This window comes from Pleurodeles waltl, chromosome 4_2 (assembly GCF_031143425.1).
Source record: "Pleurodeles waltl isolate 20211129_DDA chromosome 4_2, aPleWal1.hap1.20221129, whole genome shotgun sequence".
In the NCBI taxonomy this organism is placed as follows: domain Eukaryota; kingdom Metazoa; phylum Chordata; class Amphibia; order Caudata; family Salamandridae; genus Pleurodeles; species Pleurodeles waltl.
The window spans coordinates 1,055,586,837-1,055,605,043 of NC_090443.1; positions in this window are offsets into that span (position 1 = coordinate 1,055,586,837).

Here is an 18,207-nt window from a genome sequence, read left to right on the forward strand (position 1 = left end):
AACTGTAACACCTGGCGGTGAGCCTCAAAGGCTCAGCCCCTTTGTTACAGCGCCACAGGGCATCCCAGCTACTGGAGATGCCTGCCCCTCCGGCCACTGCCCTCACTTTTGGCGGCAAGGCTGGAGGAGATAATGAGAAAGACAAGGAGGAGTCACCCCCCAGTCAGGACAGCCCCTAAGGTGTCTTGAGCTGAGGTGACTCTTACTTTTAGAAATCCTGCATCTTGTACAAGGAGGATTCCCCCAATAGGATTAGTGATGTGCCCCCCCCACCCCACAGGGAGGAGGCACAAAGAGGGTGTAGCCACTCTCAAGGACAGTAGCCATTGGCTACTGCCCTCCCAGACCTAAACACACCCCTAAATTCAGTATTTAGGGGCCCCCAGAACCTAGGAAACTGGATTCCTGCAACCTAAAGAAGAAGAAGGACTGCTGACCTGAAGCCCTGTGGTGAAGACGGAGACGACAACTGATTTGGCCCCAGCCCCACCGGCCTGTCTCCCTACTTTGACAAAAATTGCAACAGCGATGCATCCAACAGAGACCAGCTACCTCTGAAGCCTCAGAGGACTGCCCTGCATCCAAAGGACCAAGAAGCTCCAGGGAACAGCGGCCCTGTTCAACAAACTGCAACTTTCTGCAACGAAGAAGCTACTTTAAAGAGTCCACGTTTCCCACCGGAAGCGTGAGAGTTTCCACTCTGCACCCGACGCCCCCGGCTCGACCTGCAGAAAACAAACACCTCAGGGAGGACTCCCCGGCGACTGCAAGCCTGTGAGTAACCAGAGACGACCCCCCTGAGCCCCCACACCGACGCCTGCAGAGGATATCCAGAGGCTCCCCCTGACCACGACTGCCTGTAACAAGGGACCCGATGCCTGGAACCAACACTGCACCTGCAGCCCCCAGGACCTGAAGGAACCAAACTCCAGTGCAGGAGCGACCGCCAGGCGACTCTCTGCCTAACCCAAGTGGTGGCTACTCCGAGGAGCCCCCCGTGCCTGCCTGCATCGTTGAAGAGACCCCCAGGTCTCCCCATTGCTTTCAATACAAAACCCGACAGCTGTTTGCACTCAGCACCCGGCCGCCCCTGTGCCACTGAGGGTGTACTTTCTTTGCCTGCTTGTGTTCCCCCCAGTGCCCTACAAAATCCCCCTGGTCTGCCCTCCGAGGACGCGGGTACTTACCTGCTGGCAAACCGGAACCGGGGCACCCCTGTTTCCAGTGAAGCCTATGTGTTTTGGGCACCTCTTTGACCTCTGCACCTGACCGGCCCTGAGCTGCTGGTATGGTAACTTTGGGGTTGCCTTGAACCCCCAACGGTGGGCTACCGTGGACCCAACTTTGAACCCTGTAAGTGTTTTACTTACCTGTGAACTTAACATTTACTTACCTCCCCCAGGAACTGTTGATTTTTGCACTGTGTCCACTTTTAAAATAGCTTATTGCCATTTTTGTCAAAACTGTACATGCTATTGTGATTATTCAAAGTTCCTAGAATACCTGAGAGAGAGAAATACCTTTCATTTGAAGTATTACTTGTAAATCTTGAACCTGTGGTTCTTAAAATAAACTAAGAAAATATATTTTGCTATATAAAAACCTATTGGCCTGGAGTAAGTCTTTGAGTGTGTGTTCCTCATTTATTGCCTGTGTGTGTACAACAAATGCTTAACACTAGCCTCTGTTAAGCCTATTGCTCGACCACACTACCACAAAATAGAGCATTAGAATTATCTCTTTTTGCCACTATCTTATCTCTAAGGGGAACCCTGGGACTCTGTGCATACTATTTCTTACTTTGAAATAGTATATACAGAGCCAACTTTCTACACTGGTGGATCAGCGGTGGGGTACAAGACTTTGCATTTGCTGGACTACTCAGCCAATACCTGATCACATGACTAAATTCCAAAAATTGTCATTAGAAACTGATTTTTGAAATTTGAGCTATTTTTCTAAATTTTTAAAAGTCCTGCTAGGGCCTTGTGTTAGTCCCTGTTAGCATTTCTTTTAGAGTTTAAAAGTTTTGTAAAAGTTTGGATTAAGTTCTAGAGATAGTTTTAGATTCTTAAAAAGTATCCCAACTTTTAGAGAAATAATGTCTAGTACAGATGAGATGGTGGTGGTGCTCAACCTCACCCCTTACCTGCATCTTAGGATGTCAGAGTTAAGGACTCTCTGTAAAATTAAAAATATAAAAACTGGATCAAACCCTACCAAAGTACAGCTCCAGGAGCTTTTGGAAGAGTTTGCTAGAGACAACCCCTCTGAAGACAACCTTACAGAGGGGGATGCTAGTGACCTGGAGGAGTATTTCTCCCCTTCTGTCCTAGTTAGGGAGACCAGGGTTTCTCCAACCCTGACTCCACAAGTGATAGTCAGAGATGCTGCTTCTCCCACAGGGGAGTCCAGCAACTCTGGAAGCATTGAGGGCAGCCTCAATGAAGATGACCTCCTGTTAGCCAGGATGGCCAAAAGATTGGCTTTGGAGAAACAGCTCCTAGCCATAGAAAGGGAAAGACAAGAGATGGGCTTAGCTCCCATCAATGGTGGCAGCATCTTAAATAGGGTCAGAGAGAATACTGACATGCTAAAAATCCCCAAAGGGATTGTAACAAAATATGAAGATGATGATGATATCACCAAATGGTTCACAGCTTTTGAGAAGGCTTGTGCAACCAGAAAAGTAAACAGATCTCACTAGGGAGCTCTCCTTTGGGAAATGTTCACTGGAAAGTGTAGGGATAGACTCCTCACACTCTCTGGTAAGGATGCAGAATTCTATGAAGTCTTTAAGGCTACCCTGATTGAGGGCTTTGGATTCTCAACTGAGGAGTACAGGATTAGGTTCAGGGGGGCTCAAAAATCCTCGAGCCAGACCTGGGTTGATTTTGTTGACTTCTCAGTCAAAACACTGGATGGTTGGATTCAAGGCAGTGGTGTAAATGATTATGATGGGCTGTACAATTTATTTGTGAAAGAACACCTTTTAAGTAATTATTTCAATGATAAACTGCATCAGCATCTGGTAGACCTAGGTCCACTTTCTCCTCAAGAATTGGGAAAGAAGGCGGACCATTGGGTCAAGACTAGGGCGACCAAGACTTCCACAGGGGGTGACCAAAAGAAAGGGGTCACAAAGACTCCCCAGGGGAAGAGTGTTGAGACATCCAAGGGAAAAAGTAAAGAGTCTTCTACAGGGCCCCAAAAACCTGCTCAGGAGGGAGGGTCCAAAGCCTCTTCACAATCCTCATTTGGGTACAAGGTTACAAACTTTGATCCCAAAATGGCCTGGTGGCGTAGCTGTAATCAGCAGGGACACCAAACTGGAGACAAGGCCTGTCCCAAGAAAGGTTCCACTTCTACTACTACTCCAGTTAGCTCTGGAATAGCCAGTCTCCAGGTGGGATCAACAGTGTGCCCAGAGCAAACCAGGGTCCACACTGAAGCTACCTTAGACTCTGAGGGTGGGGTGGACTTAGCCACACTAGCTGCCTGGCCCCCTAATATGCAAAAATACAGGCAGCAACTCTTTATTAATGGGACTAGTGTAGAAGCCCTGAGGGATACAGGTGACAGACAAACTGGTTTCCCCAGGACAATACCTGACTGGACAAACTTATCCAGTCACCAACGCTGACAATCAGACTAAAGTACATCCCATAGCTATGGTAACTTTAGAATGGGGAGGGGTCACTGACCACAGGTGGTAGTCTCCTCTGCTATCCCAGTAGACTGTTTGCTTGGAAATGATCTGGAGTCCTGAGCATGGGCTGAGGTAGAACTCAAAACCCATGCAGCCATGCTGGGTATCCCTGACCTGGTGTGCGTCAAGACAAGTGCACAGTGCAAGGCTCAGGGTGAAAAAGAGGTGTTGGAGTCTGGAAAAATGCCCCAACCCTCCGAGAGAAAAGGAAAGAAGACTGGGGAACCAGCTTCAACACAGCAAAAGAAAAAGAACCTCTCTTCTCAGGAATAAGTTCTATCCCCTGAGGGAACTGAGCCTATGGAGTTGGAACCTTATCATGTTGAATTCTTGGGCCCAGGGGGACCCACAAGGGAACAGCTTTGTAAGGGGCAAGAAACCTGTCCCTCTCTTGAAGGCCTTAGGCAGAAAGCTGCTGAGGAAACAAAAGGGAAAGTTAGTGGAACCCACAGGGTCTATTGGGAGGATGGACTCCTTTACACTGAGGCAAGAGATACCAAACCTGGTGCCACTAGGAGAGTGGTAGTGCCTCAGGAGTTTAGGGAGTCCATTCTGACCTTAGCCCACGACATTCCACTTGCTGGGCATTTGGGACAAACCAAGACATGGGAGAGGTTAGTCAACCATTTCTATTGGCCCAACGTCCCAGAACTTAAAGGAGTTTTGTGCCTCCTGTGCCACCTGTCAAGCCAGTGGTAAGACAGGTGGCCACCCAAAGGCCCCCCTCATTTCTCTTCCAGTGGTGGGAGTCCCCTTTGAAAGAGTGGGAGTGGACATAGTGGGTCCACTTGAACCTCCCACAGCCTCAGGGAATCAGTATATCCTAGTAGTAGTGGATCATGCTACTAGGTACCCTGAAGCAATTCCCCTTAGGTCCACTACTGCCCCTGCAGTAGCCAAAGCACTCATTGGTATCTTTACCAGAGTGGGATTTCCTAAGGAGGTGGTTTCTGACAGAGGTACCAACTTCATGTCAGCATACCTTAAAAATATGTGGAATGAGTGTGGGGTGACTTACAAGTTCACCACACCATACCATCCACAAATCAATGGTCTTGTTGAAAGGTTTAACAAGGCATTGAAGGGCATGATCATGGGGCTCCCTGAAAAGCTCAAAAGGAGATGGGATGTCCTCTTGCCGTATCTGCTTTTCACCTACAGAGAGGTGCTTCAGAAGGGAGTAGGGTTTTCTCCCTTTGAACTTCTGTTTGGCCATCCTGTTAGGGGACCACTAGCTCTTGTGAAAGAAGGCTGGGAGAGACCTCTCCATGAGCCTAAACAAGATGTGGTAGACTATGTACTAGACCTACGTTCAAGGGTGGCAGAGTACATGGAAAAGGCAAGCAAAAACCTTGAGGCCAGCCAACAGCTCCAGAAGATCTGGTATGACCAAAAGGCTGCTATGATTGAATTTCAGCCAGGGCAGAAAGTCTGAGTTCTGGAGCCTGTGGCTCAGAGGCCACTTCAGGACAGATGGAGTGGCCCTTACCCAGTGCTAGAGAGAGAAAGAGTCAGGTCACCTACCTGGTAGACCTAGGCACTAGCAGGACCCCCAAAAGGGTGATCCATGTGAACCGCCTCAAACTCTTTCATGACAGGGCAGATGTAAACATGTTAATGGTTACAGATGAGGACCAGGAAGCTGAGAGTGAACCTCTCCCTGATCTCCTCTCCTCTGACCCTAAAGATGGCTCAGTAGATGAGTGGTCTACTTAGACACCCTCTCATACAACAGGTTACTGAGCTCTTTTCCCTAACCCCTAGGCAGACACACCTGTGTACCCATGATGTGGACACAGGAGACAGCATGCCTGCCAAAAACACATTTTTTAGACAGTCTGACCAAGTTAAGGAAAGCATCAAAGTGGAGGTCCACAAGATGCTGGAGTTGGGAGTCATTGAGCACTCTGACAGCCCCTGGGCTAGCCCAGTGGTCTCAGTCCCCAAACCTCACACAAAAGATGGTAAGAGAGAGATGAGGTTCTGTGTGGACTACAGAGGGCTTAATTATGTCACCAAGACAGATGCTCATCCCATTCCAAGAGCAGATGAGTTAATTGACAAATTGGGTGCTGCCAGATACTTAAGTACCTTTGACTTAACAGCAGGGTACTGGCAAATAAAAATGGCACCAGGAGCAAAAGAGAAAACAGCATTCTCTACACCTGATGGGCACTATCAGTTTACTGTGATGCCCTTTGGTTTAAAGAATGCCCCTGCCACCTTCCAAAGGTTGGTGAATCAAGTCCTTGCTGGCTTGGAGTCCTTTAGTGCAGCTTATCTTGATGATATTGCTGTCTTTAGCTCCAGTGGCAGGTTCACCTGGTCCACCTGAAGGTTTTGCAGGCCCTCCAAGCAGCAGGCCTCTCTATCAAGGCATCTAAATGTCAGGGCAGGGTACTGTGGTTTACTTGGGACACCTTGTAGGTGGAGGCCAAGTTCAGCCACTGCAACCCAAGATCGAGACTATTCTGGACTGGGTAGCTCCAAAAACCCAGACTCAAGTCAGGGCATTCCTTGGCTTGACTGGTTACTATAGGAGGTTTGTGAAGGGATATGGATCCATTGTGACAGCCCTCACAGAACTCACCTCCAAGAAAATGCCCAAGAAGGTAAACTGGACTGTAGAATGCCAACAGGCCTTTGACACCCTGAAGCAAGCTATGTGCACTGCAGTAGTCCTAAAGGCTCCAGATTACTCCAAGAAGTTCATTGTGCAGACTGATGCCTCTGAACATGGGATAGGAGCAGTCCTGTCCCAAACCAATGATGATGGCCTTGACCAGCCTGTTGCTTTCATTAGCAGGAGGTTACTCCTCAGGGAGCAGCGTCGTAGTGCCATTGAGACGGAGGCCTTTGCTGTGGTCTGGTCCCTGAAGAAGCTGAGACCATACCTCTTTGGTACTCACTTTGTAGTTCAGACTGACCACAGACCTCTCAGATGGCTGATGCAAATGAGAGGTGAGAATCCTAAACTGTTGAGGTGGTCCATATCCCTACAGGGAATGGACTTTATAGTGGAACACAGACCTGGGACTGCCCATGCCAATGCAGATGGCCTTTCCAGGTTCTTCCACTTAGAAAATGAAGACTCTCTTGGGAAAGGTTAGTCCCATCCTCTTTCATTTTTGGGGGGGGGGGGGTGGGGGGTGTAAGGAAATGCCTCCTTGGCATGGTTACCCCTGACTTTTTGCCTTTGCTGATGCTAAGTTATTATTTGAAAGTGTGCTGGGACCCTGCTAACCAGGCCCCAGCACCAGTGTTCTTTCCCTAAACTGTACCTTTGTCTTCACAATTGGCACAACCCTGGCACTCAGGTAAGTCCATTGTAACTGGTACCCCTGGTACCAAGGGCCCTGATGCCAGGGAAGGTTTCTAAGGGCTGCAGCATGTCTTATGCCACCCTTATGGGACCCCTCACTCAGCACATGCACACTGCTTCACAGCTTGTGTGTGCTGGTGGGGAGAAAATGACTAAGTCGACATGGCACTCCCCTCAGAGTGCCATGCCAACCTCACACTGCTTGTGGCATAGATAAGTCACCCCTCTAGCAGGCCTTATAGCCCTAAGGCAGGGTGCACTATACCACAGGTGAGGGCATAAGTGCATGAGCACAATGCCCCTACAGTGTCTAAGCAAAACCTTAGACATTGTAAGTGCAGGGTAGCCATAAGAGTATATGGTCTGGGAGTTTGTCAAACACGAACTCCACAGCACCATAATGGCTACACTGAAAACTGAGAGGTTTGGTATTGAGAGAGCGTAGCTTATATACTCAATATTAACATGAAATGTTTATGAACTAGTGTGTAATAATGCTGCATAGAAAATGTATTAATGTATTTTGCTAAAACGCGTGCTTGAAATGTGCCCACGGGGAGTGGTCGTCATTATATTCGAGGACTAATGAAACTGACTAATAATGATGAAATGTTATGTTAAGATATAGTTTTACACTAATTATTAAAGGTTATATGTTAAAGTTCTGCTAATAAATCATTAGGCCTTAGTTAGCATGAGTTGAGGCCTAGCTGCCCGGTTTCATATAAAATGTGTTTTTCTGACGTGCAGTGTGCTGACTTGCTGAAGGACATGAACTCTTGTTTTTTTCCAAAGCTAGGAGATGAATGTAACTGTAGTAGATCCGTTCTCATGAAATTCGACTTGCTTGAAGAAACATTTTAGCTGAATGCAACAGTGTAGATTAATCCCAGGTACAAGGTCGCCTGAAGGACCAATAAACTACGTGAGAACTGTTATGGGGTGACAAATTTGATGAGCTAATTGGTAACCTATTGGTTGGAGATAATGGGGTGCAAACCCCTATCCAATGAGAAATTAGGGGACTGTACAACGGAAAAGGGATAAAAACCCTTGACACAAGGAAGTAGTTTAGACTGGAGAGGGGAGATGCTATTGCGATTTGCTATGACCCAGACACTTTGTCACTCTGCATAGAGACTTTGCTGTTTGGTTCTTAAAACCATCCTTGCCCTTATATTGCCCAATATACTTTACCTCCTTATGAGGGAAGTACCCCTTTTTTACCCTTCCTACTTGAGCTGAGTTCCTGACTGATGGCGAATCAACTGACGTCCTGAGGACGAAGACAGAATCTGTATGCTGACCCAATACGGAGGGTAACTATATGACAATGAAATTGTGATTGTCTGTTTGCTTTTCCTTTCTAGGTACCAACTGCTTCTTTTGACAGAGACCTTAGTAGAGGTTTTTCCAAATTGATGTTACTAAATTGTTTTGCATGAAGCTCAACATGCCAATGCTAATTCGAGGTTAGTTAAGGGGGTTCACTAAACAAACGCAAATAGACAAATGACTAAATCTATACTTTTTTTAACAATGCGCTAACGTTATTCTGCTGAGATTGATCTATGTTAACGTCGTGTTATATTCTAATATCCGTGATCCTTGCTTTGATGAAGTCTTATCAGAGTTGCCATATCGTGACTGTGCTAATGTGCTTCTTGGTTTTGAGATGAATAAACTTGCTAGTAGAATTGTAATCAATAGGGAATAAATATCACAAAATCGTACTAAGTTGGTAGAGTCCAAAGGTTCCCCTTAGAGGTTGATAGTGGCAAAATCAGATAATACCAATGCTCTATTTTGTGGTAGTGTGGTCGAGCAGTAGGCTTATCAGAGGGTAGTGTTAAGCATTTGTTGTACACACACAGGCAATAAATGAGTACACACACTCAATGACTTAACTCCAGGCCAATAGTTTTTATATAGAAAAATATTATTTTCCTAATTTATTTTAAAATCACAAGATTCAGAATTGAAGTAAGTACAGAAATTGTAAGGTACTTGGCATACGTAAATATGCAACTTTGAATTAAAACAGTGATGAACACAGTTTTGGCAAAAATGGCAATAAGCTATTTTTAAAGTTTACACACTGCAAAAATCAACAGTTCCTGGGGGAGGTAAGTAATAGTTAGTTTTTCAGGTAAGTAAAGCACTTACAAGTTCAATCTCCAGGGCATAGGCACCCCACCGTTGGGGGTTCAAGGCAACCCCAAAGTTACCACACCAGCAGCTCAGGGCCGGACAGGTGCAGAGCTCAAAGGAGGGCCCAAAACACATAGGCGCCTAAGGAGAACAGGGGTGCTCTGGTTCCAGTCTTCTAACAGGTAAGTACCTGCGTCCTCGGGGAGCAGACCAGGGGGGTTTTGAAGAGCACTGGGGGGTTCACAAACAGGCAGACAAAATACACCCTCAGCGGCACAGGGGCGGGGGGGGTTCAGTGTGCAAAGTAGGTGTCGGGTTGTAGATAGAAATCAATGGAGAGGGTGCAGTGTGCAAAGTAGGTGTCAGGTTATAGATAGAAATCAATGGAAAGACCTGGGGGTCACTTTGGCGATGTAGGCAGGGCACAGGATGGCTTCTCGGGCCAGCCACCAAGTGGACAAGGATGAGGGCCGCCTGCTGGTCACTCCTGCACCGGTAGTTGGTTTCTCTCGGGCCTAGGGGCTGCGGGTGCATTGCTCCTTCCAGGCGTTAGGTTCTTTGTTACCAGGCAGTCGTGGTCAGGGGGAGCCTCTGGATTCTCTCTGCAGGCGTCGCTGTGGGGTTGCAGGGAGGTCATCTCAGGGTGTCCACGTCGTTGGAGTCACCTGGGAGGCCTCTCTGCAGTGATGGTTCTTCTGGACACGAACCGGGGGCGTTGAGTGCAGAGTGTTGGGGACTCACGCTTCCGGAGTGAGGCTGGAGTCCCTTTAAAAATGGTTGTTTCTTGGTTTCTTGGACAGAGCCGCTGTCCACAGGAGTTTCTTGGTCCTTTGGTTTGCAGGGCAGTCCTCCGAGTCCTCAGAAGTCGCTGGTCCCGCTGGATGCGTTGCTGTGCAGGTTCTTTGAGTCTGGAGACAGGCCGGTATGGCTACTGCCAAGCCAGTTGTCCTCTCCGTCATCTCTGCGGAGCTTTCAGGTCAGCAGTCCTTCTTCTTGTTGTAGGTCATCAGGAATCTGGTTTCCTAGGTTCAGGGTTGCCCCTAAATACTCAATTTAGGGGTGTGTTTAGGTCTGGGGGGCAGTAGCCAATGGCTACTGTCCTGGGTGATGGCTACACCCTCTTTGTGCCTCCTCCCTGTGGGGAGGGGGGGACATCCCTAATCCTATTGGAGGGAATCCTCCAAAACAAGATGGAGGATTTCTTAAGGCAGGGGTCACCTCAGCTCAGGACACCTTATGGGGTTTTTCTCATTATCTCCTCCGGACTTGCTGCCAAAAGTGGGGGCTGTGTCCGGAGGGGCAGGCATCTCCACTAGCTGGAGTGCCCTGTGTCGCTGTAACACCAGGCTTGAGCATTTGAGGCTCACAGCCAGGTGCTACAGTTCCTGCAGGTGAAGGTGTGAAGCACCTCCACCCAGTACAGGCTTTGTTCCTGGCCACAGAGTGACAAAGGCACTCACCCCATGTAGCCAGAAACCCGTCTGGATGTGGCAGGCTGGCAGAAACTGGTCAGCCGAGGAACTAGTAGTTGGGCTGGTATCCAGGGGGCATCTCTAAGATGTCCTCTGTGTGCATTTCTTAATAAATCCCACACTGGCATCAGTGTGGATTTATTGTGCTGAGAAGTTTGATACCAAACTTCCCAGTATTCAGTGTAGCCATTATGGAACTGTGGAATTTGTGTGTGACAAACTCCCAGACCATATACTCTTTATGGCTACCCTGCACTTACAATGTCCAAGAATAGGCTTAGACACTTGTAGGGGCATATTGCTCATGCACATATGCCCTCGCCTGTGGTATAGTGCACCCTGTCTTAGGGCTGTAAGGCCTGCTACAGGGGTGACTTATCTATGCCACAGGCAGTGGGTTGTGGGCATGGCACCCTGAGGGGAGTGCCATGTCGACTCAGTCTTTTCTCCCCACCAGCACACACAAGCTGTGAGGCAGTGTGCATGTGCTGAGGGAGGGGTCCCCCAGGGTGGCATAAGACATGCTGCAGCCCTTAGAGACCTTCCCTGGCATCAGGGCCCTTGGTACCAGGGGTACCATTTACAAGGGACTTATCTGAGTGCCAGGGCTGTGCCAATTGTGGAGACAAAGGTACAGTTAAGGGAAAGAACATTGGTGCTGGAGCCTGGTTAGCAGGGTCCCAGCACACTTTCAATCATAACTAGCATCAACAAAAGGCAAAAGGTTTTGGGGGTAACCATGGCAAGGGAGGCATTTTCTTACAACCACTCTACGCACTTCACTGTGCCATTGCACTCTATGGCACTATACTGTAGTCTGCACCTCTCTATGTCATTTCACTGTACACCACTCCACACCACTGCACTGTTTGCCTTTGCACTCTTACGTGTCACACTCTACCCCACTGCATTCTAGGACACTGCATTGTATGCTAGTGAATACTATGCCGGTGCACTGGATGCCCTTATACTTTACAACTCTACACCAATGGACTCTACACCAGTACACACTGTCACTCCACTGTACGCCACTCAACTCTAAGTAACTCCAATACACAACACTCTATGCCATGCTTTGCTATTACATTCTATGACACTCCATGCCACTAACATTAAACCATGTAGAACAGCAGCCTCAGTGGTAAACAATATGACAAAAGCACATTGGCATAGCGAGACCTACAGGCTTTGCCAGTCCTTGTCATTTCAATGTTGATGGCTTTCTCCCTCAGCTGACTGTCAAGTCACTCTTTCTGGAAGGTGGTGACCTCTCTCCATGCTTTAGGGGCCCCTTCTCTCTTCCCTTTGCCCGACTCTGATCACTTTTCAAACTCATGATGTAAGGAAATGCCTCCTTGGCATGGTTGCCCCCTGACTTTCTGCCTTTGCTGATGCTATGTTTACAATTGAAAGTGTGCTGAGGCCTGCTAACCAGGCCCCAGCACCAGTGTTCTTTCCCTAACCTGTACTTTTGTATCCACAATTGGCAGACCCTGGCATCCAGATAAGTCCCTTGTAACTGGTACTTCTAGTACCAAGGGCCCTGATGCCAAGGAAGGTCTCTAAGGGCTGCAGCATGTCTTATGCCACCCTGGAGACCTCTCACTCAGCACAGACACACTGCTTGCCAGCTTGTGTGTGCTAGTGAGGACAAAACGAGTAAGTCGACATGGCACTCCCCTCAGGGTGCCATGCCAGCCTCTCACTGCCTATGCAGTATAGGTAAGACACCCCTCTAGCAGGCCTTACAGCCCTAAGGCAGGGTGCACTATACCATAGGTGAGGGTACCAGTGCATGAGCATGGTACCCCTACAGTGTCTAAACAAAACCTTAGACATTGTAAGTGCAGGGTAGCCATAAGAGTATATGGTCTGGGAGTCTGTCAAACACGAACTCCACAGCACCATAATGGCTACACTGAAAACTGGGAAGTTTGGTATCAAACTTCTCAGCACAATAAATGCACACTGATGCCAGTGTACATTTTATTGCAAAATACACCCCAGAGGGCACCTTAGAGGTGCCCCCTGAAACTTAACCGACTGTCTGTGTAGGCTGACTAGTTCCAGCAGCCTGCCACACCAGAGACATGTTGCTGGCCCCATGGGGAGAGTGCCTTTGTCACTCTGAGGCCAGTAACAAAGCCTGCACTGGGTGGAGATGCTAACACCTCCCCCAGGCAGGAGCTGTGACACCTGGCGGTGAGCCTCAAAGGCTCACCCCTTTGTCACAGCCCAGCAGGGCACTCCAGCTTAGTGGAGTTGCCCGCCCCCTCCGGCCACGGCCCCCACTTTTGGCGGCAAGGCTGGAGGGAACAAAGAAAGCAACAAGGAGGAGTCACTGGCCAGTCAGGACAGCCCCTAAGGTGTCCTGAGCTGAAGTGACTCTAACTTTTAGAAATCCTCCATCTTGCAGATGGAGGATTCCCCCAATAGGGTTAGGATTGTGACCCCCTCCCCTTGGGAGGAGGCACAAAGAGGGTGTACCCACCCTCAGGGCTAGTAGCCATTGGCTACTAACCCCCCAGACCTAAACACGCCCTTAAATTTAGTATTTAAGGGCTACCCTGAACCCTAGAAAATTAGATTCCTGCAACTACAAGAAGAAGGACTGCCTAGCTGAAAACCCCTGCAGAGGAAGACCAGAAGACGACTACTGCCTTGGCTCCAGAAACTCACCGGCCTGTCTCCTGCCTTCCAAAGATCCTGCTCCAGCGACGCCTTCCAAAGGGACCAGCGACCTCGACATCCTCTGAGGACTGCCCCTGCCTCGAAAAGACAAGAAACTCCCGAGGACAGCGGACCTGCTCCAAGAAACGCTGCAACTTTGTTTCCAGCAGCTTTAAAGAACCCTGCAAGCTCCCCGCAAAAGGCGTGAGACTTGCAACACTGCACCCGGCGACCCCGACTCGGCTGGTGGCGATCCAACACCTCAGGAGGGACCCCAGGACTACTCTGATACTGTGAGTACAAAAACCTGTCCCCCCTGAGCCCCCACAGCGCCGCCTGCAGAGGGAATCCCGAGGCTTCCCCTGACCGCGACTCTTTGAATCCTAAGTCCAGACACCTGGGAGAGACCCTGCACCCGCAGCCCCCAGGACCTGAAGGACCGGACTTTCACTGGAGGAGTGACCCCCAGGAGTCCCTCCCCCTTGACCAAGTGGAGGTTTCCCCGAGGAACCCCCCCCTTGCCTGCCTGCAGCGCTGAAGAGATCCCTAGATCTCCCATTGACTTCCCTTACAAACCCGACGCTTGTTTCTACATTGCACCCGGCCGCCCCCGCGCTGCTGAGGGTGAAATTTCTGTGTGGGCTTGTGTCCCCCCCGGTGCCCTACAAAACCCCCCTGGTCTGCCCTCCGAAGACGCGGGTACTTACCTGCAAGCAGACCGGAACCGGGGCACCCCCTTCTCTCCATTCTAGCCTATGTGTTTTGGGCACCACTTTGAACTCTGCACCTGACCGGCCCTGAGCTGCTGGTGTGGTGACTTTGGGGTTGCTCTGAACCCCCAACGGTGGGCTACCTTGGACCAAGAACTAAGCCCTGTAAGTGTCTTACTTACCTGGTTAACCTAACAAATACTTACCTCCCCTAGGAACTGTGAAAATTGCACTAAGTGTCCACTTTTAAAACAGCTATTTGTGAATAACTTGAAAAGTATACATGCAATTTTTATGATTTGAAGTTCCTAAAGTACTTACCTGCAATACCTTTCGAATGAGATATTACATGTAGAATTTGAACCTGTGGTTCTTAAAATAAACTAAGAAAAGATATTTTTCTATATAAAAACCTATTGGCTGGATTTGTCTCTGAGTGTGTGTACCTCATTTATTGTCTATGTGTATGTACAACAAATGCTTAACACTACTCCTTGGATAAGCCTACTGCTCGACCACACTACCACAAAATAGAGCATTAGTATTATCTCTTTTTGCCACTATCTTACCTCTAAGGGGAACCCTTGGACTCTGTGCATACTATTCCTTACTTTGAAATAGTGCATACAGAGCCAACTTCCTACACATGAGAAGCATGAAGGTTTGTGGACACAGAGGGCCTGATTAAGACCTTAGTGGATGGGATACTCCGTCACAAACATGATGAATATCCTGTTATTCGTTTTACAAGTTCCATAGGATATAATGGAACTTGTAAGACGGCGGATGGGATACCTGTTACGTTTGTGACGGAGTATCACACCCGCCAAGGTCATAATCAGCCCCATAGTGTCTTTGACATCGAGGAGTCCTTGGTTTTGAATGTTTTCCCACTGCCTCGTACTTTGATGTCAACTGCAGTTTGTCTTTGTCAGTTTTTTTCAGCTCAGAATCATTGTGGCCTTTTAACCTTGTAACCATACATTTTGGCAATCTTAACACATTCTTTGGAACCTTCCTTTGCATCTCTTCTGTTCCTAAGACTACTGGTGTATGGTCCTCTGCATCAGACCCTTGCTGTTCCCCCTGGGCCTCTTCTAGGACTTCAGAATATTTGTGAAAATCCTACATCCCTGAGCCATACATTTCTAGACTGTCATGGCATACTGGGCCCAGCACTGAGTGTCCATGCTTTGCAATGTTCTGGGCAGAAAGTCTTCCCAACACTTACAGCCTTCCAACGTATGTTCTCTTGGAACGGTGAGATAGATTGCAGATTTTATGTGTATCATTTTGTTTTATGGACAAAATGTAAACAGTATTTCCCATTTCCATCTAAAAAGCTCAGACGAGCCACACGGATTCCCAGGAAACCCCTGACTATACATTCTCGGTCCTTGCCCAGTTGTGAATGTACTTTTAAAATGAACCGCAGCATGCATGAATGCCATGCGCAAGGTGCCCTTCGAGCAAGCCTCCTGCCGTTGCCTACCATGTTCATCTTCACTGCCCTTTGTATGTCTGTTCTGAGTGTCATTTGCTGTAACTGCAAACCCACACAATGTACTGCTGCCTGGAGCTCCAGCTCAAAGAAAGGTATTCTTGGGTTTGCAGATACCACAGACTCCTGCAGTTCCCTTTAGCATGAATACATTGCCTTGAATAGGCCATCACGTGCGGTACGTGAACCAAAGTGAGCTCATCCTGTAGGACGGCTACCTTTCTCCAAAGCTGCTTAGCCTTTATTGATTTACCTTTTAGGTCTCTGAATCCATTCTGGCTCCAGTGTGGGAGGTCTTTAAACATAGTGCTGAATATAAGGCTATTGGTGTGTGATCAGACAGATTCGCTTCCTGGAGGCCAGGAGGAGGACATGAATCTCTGCTATTTGTGCAGTTGGAACACCCACAGTTGTAGTGTGAGTGTGTAGCTCCTTGAAGTCCCGCTCTTGGGAGACTCCTTACACTGCTGCACAAGCTAACAAGTATTTTTGTTTAGTTCCAACTGCAGGCGGTGGAGGGCAATTCCTATTGAGCACACAAGCTCATGCATGAGTACATCACCCGTCTGCAGTAGAGTACTCCTGCGATTCGTAAGCTTTGGGGAGTTGTCTGGCCCTCATTATAAACTACATAGCTTAACAATTCTAATTTATATGCTTTTCTTGTCCTATCTCTGGGGATATTTTGCCTCTAGTATATCTACTTTCAGTCCACATGAAACAGCTGTATTTCTATATGTGCATTAAGGGCTTGCAACTTAAGGTGTTAGGCACCAGCAAGGTAGCATGTTTCTATGAGCAGTCTGGTGTCATTCCTTTCCCTTCACTGAGTAATTTGTATTCCAAAAAGATTGCATTAAGGTACCAAATGTTTGACTTGTGAAAATGTATTTTATACCGGTATAGAGCCAGGATAGTCACTATTCTGTACACCCTTTGTAGGTGTCCATTTAAGTCTTAATCTTTAATGTATATGTCATTAATGTATGACAACACAGTCGTCTCTAAGCATGCTGAGCACCATTACAACTAATTACAATTAGATACGGGGATTCAGGAACTATATATTCAATAAAAATAAATTAAGAATGTCCAAAATGGTTCTGTATTTCTTGTTAACTAAGTTCATCATCAGTCCAGAATTGTGACTGTCTGATTTTAACACCAGAAAAAGAGGATTGACATGGCACTCTAATACAGCACTTGATGCAGGGTGGCCCTTGCATCAAGCTTTGCATGTGGATTTAACTGATACGGAGCTTACACCTGTGGTTCACTCTTGAGAGGAATCGTCTGTGGAGCACAGACGCTATCCCACACCACTTGATTTCTGTACAAGGCTGAACTTTGCCTCAATCCCCACTTGCATGCATACTTGTCCCTCCTAAGATTCCCAGGCACTAAGGAGGAAAATGCTTATACCAGACCATGGCCAATATTGTGCACAATTTGCGAACTATCTTGATTTCTAAAACAGGAAAACCAGAGAGGGAGCACGCTGCCTCAGCGCCTTGAGACCCTCACCGGTGAGTAGTGCGCTTTACAAATTCCTGATTGATTGATTGATTGACTCCAGCATGCAGTCAGCCTCAGTGCATCATGGTATCTTGATTTCTACACTATAAATTCCGTTTGAATACGCATATTTGTTGGAGTCACAGACAGATGCTCTTTGAAAGTCCAGCAAACTGCCCAGAAGTTCTACTGTCTGTGTCCCAGTCCACAGAAGTACTCAGTCTCAGAGGTATGACTTTATCTTTTTTCAAAGCAGCCACCACTTCTTAAAAGAAGTTTTTGGTTCTGATCCATTCTCTCCTTTCTTTTTCACTAGGATCAGCATCATGTGATTGTCCTCTCTCGCTCTTGTGTTTCATATTTTCTGTGATAATCAGTTCAGCTGCTCTTTTTGTCTCTTTCTGTACATCACCCTTCGCTAGAATCCTGGGAAGAACGGCCATGAGTATACTGATACCAATCCAGCTTTCTACATTTTTTTCCACGGTCCCTCAAATTGCAGCCCCTCCTTCTACTGTGGGGAGTATCCAGTTCTGGTTTCTGTTTAACTTTCTGCTTTTCATTGGAATTTAGAGTCTTGTCCTTTACAATTACTCTCACACTCAGATTGAGTTATAGCTTTGAAAGATGAGCACCTACTGTTTCTCGACCTATGGATGTATCATGGCTGAAATGGTTCAAAGTTACCTAACAATTTCATGCCCAAATCATCTGTTAGAGCGGCCCCGTATTCATGTTATCTTTGTTTCAGAGTATCCAGTAATACTGCAAAAGAGTCTGCCATGTAGTACAGTCCTGTATGGATGGCACCAGGCCAAGGGGACCAAACATAGTCAAACCACTGTTTGCTTTGGGATGTTGTATGTCGATAGAAAACTTACAATTGATTTGTTTTATGAGCAATTCAAAATGGAATTTCATCTCGCTTAGTGGCTCTCCGACCATGACTGCATTTATAGCCTCTGGAATGATTGTGGCATTTGAGGAGGTGCTCACACAGCTACAGGTTTGCAGTGTTAATCTTGAATGTCTGCGCCACATTCTAGTGAAGGTGACTTCCTGTAGTCACGAAGGGCCTGATTTAGATATAGGTGGAGGGGTTACTCTGTCACAATGGTGATGTATATTGTTGGGTATGTATACACATGTGATCACCC